Source organism: Amborella trichopoda, chromosome 3, assembly GCF_054954075.1.
Source record: "Amborella trichopoda isolate Santa Cruz 75 chromosome 3, AtrichopodaSantaCruz75HAP2 v2.0, whole genome shotgun sequence".
Taxonomy (NCBI): Eukaryota; Viridiplantae; Streptophyta; class Magnoliopsida; order Amborellales; family Amborellaceae; genus Amborella; species Amborella trichopoda.
The window spans coordinates 9506314-9512283 of record NC_142338.1 but is presented as its reverse complement, the minus strand read 5'-3'; positions in this window follow the sequence as shown (position 1 = coordinate 9512283).

Below are 5970 nucleotides of genomic sequence, written 5' to 3'. Positions count from 1 at the left end.
GAAGCGAATTGCTACCACACTCATGCTTTTTCTATTTCCAAGTATTTTTAAAAATGCAAATTGGACTTGGAACCCGCTTAGTCGGATTAGAACCGGCATGGTAGGGGTCTGAGTCCGAAAAATCGGGTGCGTCTTAAGATTAAAGTTACTATTTGTTTTTTGTTTTTACCAAATAGTAGTAGTTGTTGTTTTTATTTATTTATTTATTTCTATTTTACCTGATTTGATATCTGCCACTTTTGAACTTTATAAAAATGAATAAAATTGAATCAAATTCCTAAATAAAGATCTATTTAAGTTAATTCATCCATCTCATGAGATCAATAACACGGTGAGACACTTTTGGATCATTTAAATTTGCAAAAATAACATTGCATACAGAACGAAAATAAAGAATCAAATCTATTGCAGCTCAAGGAATTTTTAACAGAAATGGTTGGAATGACGTCAAAACTTGAACTAATTTATGCAAGATTGCACCAGAAAAGAGCCCAAGCACAATTGATTAGCGCTTGATAATTTGCAACACTACGCCTTAGATTCAATTCCTACAAAGATGGGGGCCCTCTCCACACTGACTAACCCAAAAAGAGATTGCACTAGAAAAAATTGCAATTATTTTGGGACTCTCTCAAGAAAAGACTTTTGATCGTTCTACCCTTCATCAAAACCAAAGCCCATTTCGTTGGCACTGTAACTTAAAAGGTACCATTTGAGCTCACCCAAGGACGAACCCCGGCTCAAGGCCTCAGCATAAGCACCCAAATGAAAAGAGAAAGGACCATGAGAGTAGAACATGTTGCAACCCTTTGTTTTGAGACTCGGCCGAGGCAACTCAGATTCAACCGAGTAGCTTGAGGTGAGGCGAGTTTTGACCAACTAGGTTGTACAACATGTTTTAAATTTTAAATATATTACTATGTTAGATATGTTTGAATGGTTTATTGGTTAGCTCTAATGAAGTTTTTTTTTATAGACATCACTGACAAGAATGGGACTCAAGAACGAGTATACTCGTAACCTTTTTTATAGACATCATTGGCAAGAATGGAACCCAAGATATTTATAAAGAGGCCCACTCTTGCCGAGCGACACTATTATAAAAAGAGTTAGATTCAGCCGAGTTATTCAGATTGACTTAGATTCTCAAATTTTAAGCATAAAAAATGATGCACGTCAAGTAGATTTGTAAACATTTAAAAATGACCATCTAAATAATGTGGTACAATGTGTACTATTTTTAGGGCTTGAAATCTTTTTTTTGATTCATAAACTTGAAATTGAGATGATCAATATGAGTGCTTCCCAGCATCAAAAATCATTTTCCAGAGGGGTTTTAAGGTGTTGTATTTTTTTTTCAGCATAATTAAGATTTCCCTATAGTGTATTTGTGAAGGATGCAATTTTTATAAGGCCCAACCTCACCAAAAAAAAAGAGAGTAAAGCTTCCCCTTGAAACCTTTTGAAAAACACTTTGAGCATGGAAAATCTCTACAATGGCTCAAAAATCAATTTCCACCATTCCCCTTGAAACCTTTTGAAAAACACTTTGAGCATGGAAAATCTCTACAATGGCTCAAAAATCAATTTCCACCATTGGTTATGAAATTTGTAGCTCATCAAATGGCACAAATCTTGCGGATATGCCAACACTTGAAAATAGATGGTCTAGATAATTTGTTAGGATATGCCAACACTTGAAAATGGATGGTCTAGATAATTTGTTACAATATACACTATTTGTAGAGCTTGAAATCCTAATTTTCTTTTACAACCATAACAGTCAAGGTCAATATGATCAAGGGAAAAGTTTATATAAGGTTGCAACCTTAAATGTAGAATTAAAGTTGCGCCTCAAAAATCTATCAGAAAATGTTGTTTTTATATTGAAACACCCTTTAATTGATCATCTCACATCAAGATGTATGAATATGGGAAAAAAAAATAATATTTTGAGTCCCATAAATAGTGCATCTTATAGCACATTATCTAGACCGTCCATTTTCAAGATTTTCATATGTTTATAGATCTATTGATTTTAACCATTTTTGAAGTTTAAAAATTTATAATTAGATATAAAAATGGATTTTGAGATAATCCTAATAGTGTTTTATACCAAAATTACACATTATGATAAAACTTGGAGGTATGCCTTAATTGCATTGTTTAAAGTTGAAGAACCTTATAAAAACCACACCCTATGATCAATTACAGTATTTTCCAACCTCATAACTACAATTTTTGTCGACTTCTAAGGTGAGGCTTTACTTATTTTGATAGGACTACAACGCTATTAATACATTTTCTCTTTGAATAAGCTATATTATGATACACATGATTTTCAAGAGGCAAGCCCTCCCTTTGCTACCGTCATGGGTGTTATAGAAAGTGCATATTGCGATGTACTTGTCGGGGAATGAATACTTTATGAAGGGTACGGTTCGTATAGAGCCGAGGCTATAAACAATCAAAGTAAAGTACACCTTCAAATAGTATCGAGTAATGGAAATCTTTGTGATAGCCTCAAAATATATTTTTTATCACTAATTATAAAATTTAAAGCTTCAAAAGTAGTGTAAATAAAGTAGATCTATAAAAACTTGAAAATCTTGAAAATTGATTGTCCAAAAGTGCATTACAAGATGCACTATTATCAAAACTTGAAATCCATTTTTTTTTTCATGTCCACGTATCTTGAGGTCGAGATGATCAATTCTAGGATATTTGGGCATCAAAACAACAACTTCTAGTGAAATTTGACTGTTTAGAGCCTCACACTTATATAAATATGGTAGGTTTGGATGTATCATAGGTGTCAACAATAACTTCCTATTCTTGACTTGTCTTGTCTTATATATATATATATATATATATATATATATATATATATATGTGAAAAATCTGGGGTTGGCCCACTAGCTCATATGAACATATGAGCCCAACGGCTCAGATTAAATCTCGACCGATTTGATGATCACGGATGTCCAGTAGTGCTTGAATTTTATTTTTTTTCTACAAATCCAAATCACTTGAAAGTTTAGGCACGTGTTCATTAAAAATAGGTGAATCTTTAAAAAATATCAAAAAAATATTTTACTTGAAACAAATTGACCAAAATGCAGCCAAAATTTTTTTGGGGGTATTTTGGTCATATTTTTTTTAGGAAGATAATACAAAACGCCAATAGGTGAAAATGACCAGTGATTTTGCCTACCCTCATCTCCATCGAAATGATATGAAATTTGGAGCGTGTGTATACATTAGTGAGGCTCACCTAATAAAAATATAAAAAAATAACTCGTAAAATATAAATTGACCAAAATACCCCTATAAATTTTTGAGGGTATTTTGGTCAATTATATTTTGTAAATCAATTTTTTCATATTTTTATTAGGTGTGCCTCACTAAGATGTATACACGCTCCAAATTTCAAGTAATTTGGATTTGCTAAAAAAAAAATAAAAAATAAAACACTATCGGACAACTGTGACAGTGCGATGAAGTTTGGATGGTGATGAGGGTAGGCGAAATCATTGTTCATTTTTGCCTATAGGCACTGGGAAGATTTTCTATATATATATATATATATATATATATATATATATCAAATGAAACAATCTTCAAAAACAATGTTAGGGCCATTTGTTTGACCCAAATTTTAATATATATATTCTTTCCATTCTAATGACCAATCTCAAAAAAAAAAAAAAAAAAAAAGGAAAACACAACCTAGAAAGTGTTTTTTTAGTCCAATTAACATAGGTTGTCTATTTTAGTGAGATACTTAGAGCCTTAGAAGGATATTTATTATTATTATATTAACAACATTAAAAAAGAAAAAAAATTGATTTCTAATTCATACCTTTAGACCTTGAAATTCACAAATAGACAGTCTAGATTCATTAGAGGTGTGTACTAAGAGAGAAATCTTAAAATAGAAAGAAAAACTGATCCAACACCAGTGGGTGGCCGCTTCACACTACTTACAAGTGGCAATGGACTCGACTAGACCTGGTAGACAAAGATTTATGTTATCCAGCTAGAAATAAAATAGGTGCGAGTAAACGACATAATACGAAAAATAAAGCGTAAAATACTTACTACAAGAGACAAAGATTTACGTTTTTCACCCCAAGAGGGCTACATCCATGATATAACAAACTGAAATCTACTATACAAATAAAAGCAAACATAGATTTTGGGACATAGAGTTACACCTCTAACCCTTGATAACCCAGTCAAGCAAACCCTTTTAGACCATCTTTCCCCCCGCTGATCTTTCATTTCTATTCCACAGCTAAACCACTGTCTAGAAAGATAACCTTAAAAGCAGTCGAGACTTTCCCTTACAAAAATGGCCTCTCAATTTTCAAGAGGCACCATAGTAGTATTTTTCTCCATAAGATGCTCTTTTCTCTCTAGGGGAGGCCTTGCCTCTCATGCACAGGAGACCACCTCTCTCTCTAGTAGAAATTACCTTTTCTCATACAGTGACCCAAATAGGGCATACATATTCTTTGATCTTTCATCCCAAATATCTAAGGTTAAGAGTCCACACTAAGTAAGAAACTTCCTATAAATGTTACATAAATCTTAAGTACCAAGAGATATATCCTAGAGTCCTAATCTTTTTGGGATGTCTATTTCCCTTAGGAAACTTATCAATATCATTCTCAATCCCCCATAATATGAGATTTTCTTATGTGGGTGATTTTGGATATCACCGTATCCAACAATCTCCACCTTGATATCAAAATCACCTGCTCACCATGCGAACATTTATTGGATAGCTTTATCAATTTGTCATCTTTTGCCAAATAATTTTTTTCATCATTCTTGCGAAATATTGTGCTTGCCATCATATTTCTCCACATCAAATAAAAACATTCGTATACTTTGCTATGTGATTTTCTCCAACAAAATGTACAAACACTAGCCATGTACTGAACCATACGCCATGATACCATTTGTTAGGATTTAAGAACCCTCTTAGATGTGGAAACATGAAGTCGAAAAGTTGGATTCCACCAAGATCGTTAACTTATCTAGCTAGAAACAAGACAAGCGAGAGTACATGCTATAATACGAGAAATAATACATAAAACATGCACACCACAAGAACACAAAGATCTACGTGGTTCAACCTGGAAGGGCTACATCAACAAAAATGACAAACTGAAATCCACTATACCAATGAAAGTTATATTATAGATTTTGGGATATAAAGTTACCTCTCTAACCCCGACAAATCCTAGTCAAGTAAACCCTTTTAGACTTGCTCTCCCGATCGGCACTACCAGTCGATCTCTCATCTCTATTCTATAGCTAAACCACTGCTCAAGAAGAGATTAATCTGTAGTCCACAACTAAATCGATGTCTGAAAGCAACCCTTGAGAACAACAGGGACTTTCTCCCACTAAAAGAGAAAACAACCTAAAATCTCCATGATAATCGCTTCTCTATAAGAAACCAGTCTCTCAATCTATGAGAGACACATCATGGTGTTTCTCTTCATAGGAAGCTCTCTTCTCTCTAAGGGGAGGTCTTGCCTCTCATACACAGGAGTGTTGGGTGAGTGTGGCCATTAAAGTCCTTATGAGTACTTATAATAAATATTTTGATATAATAGAACATGAACTCAGTGGAAGTGTCGTCTTTCGTAGACCATACTATGTAAATAGTATTTGTTGATACCGAACTGAGCTTTATGCATTAGACCAATTGGTTGGAAAAAACCTATATTACCTGGGCATAAAAAACTATCCGATAAGAGTTTTAATAGGTTATCCCTTGTTGAGGTCGGAGTATGTCCGGATGAGTGAGCCGAGAGATTGTGTGGCCCTTGTGTATAATGGTAGCTTTTAGAGATGGGGGTCAAAGCCTAATATGTGTGCCATCACACAACATGTATATATGATAGTCGTTTCGGGAAAGCAAACCACATTTCAGGGTGAAGCTTATGCGTGTGC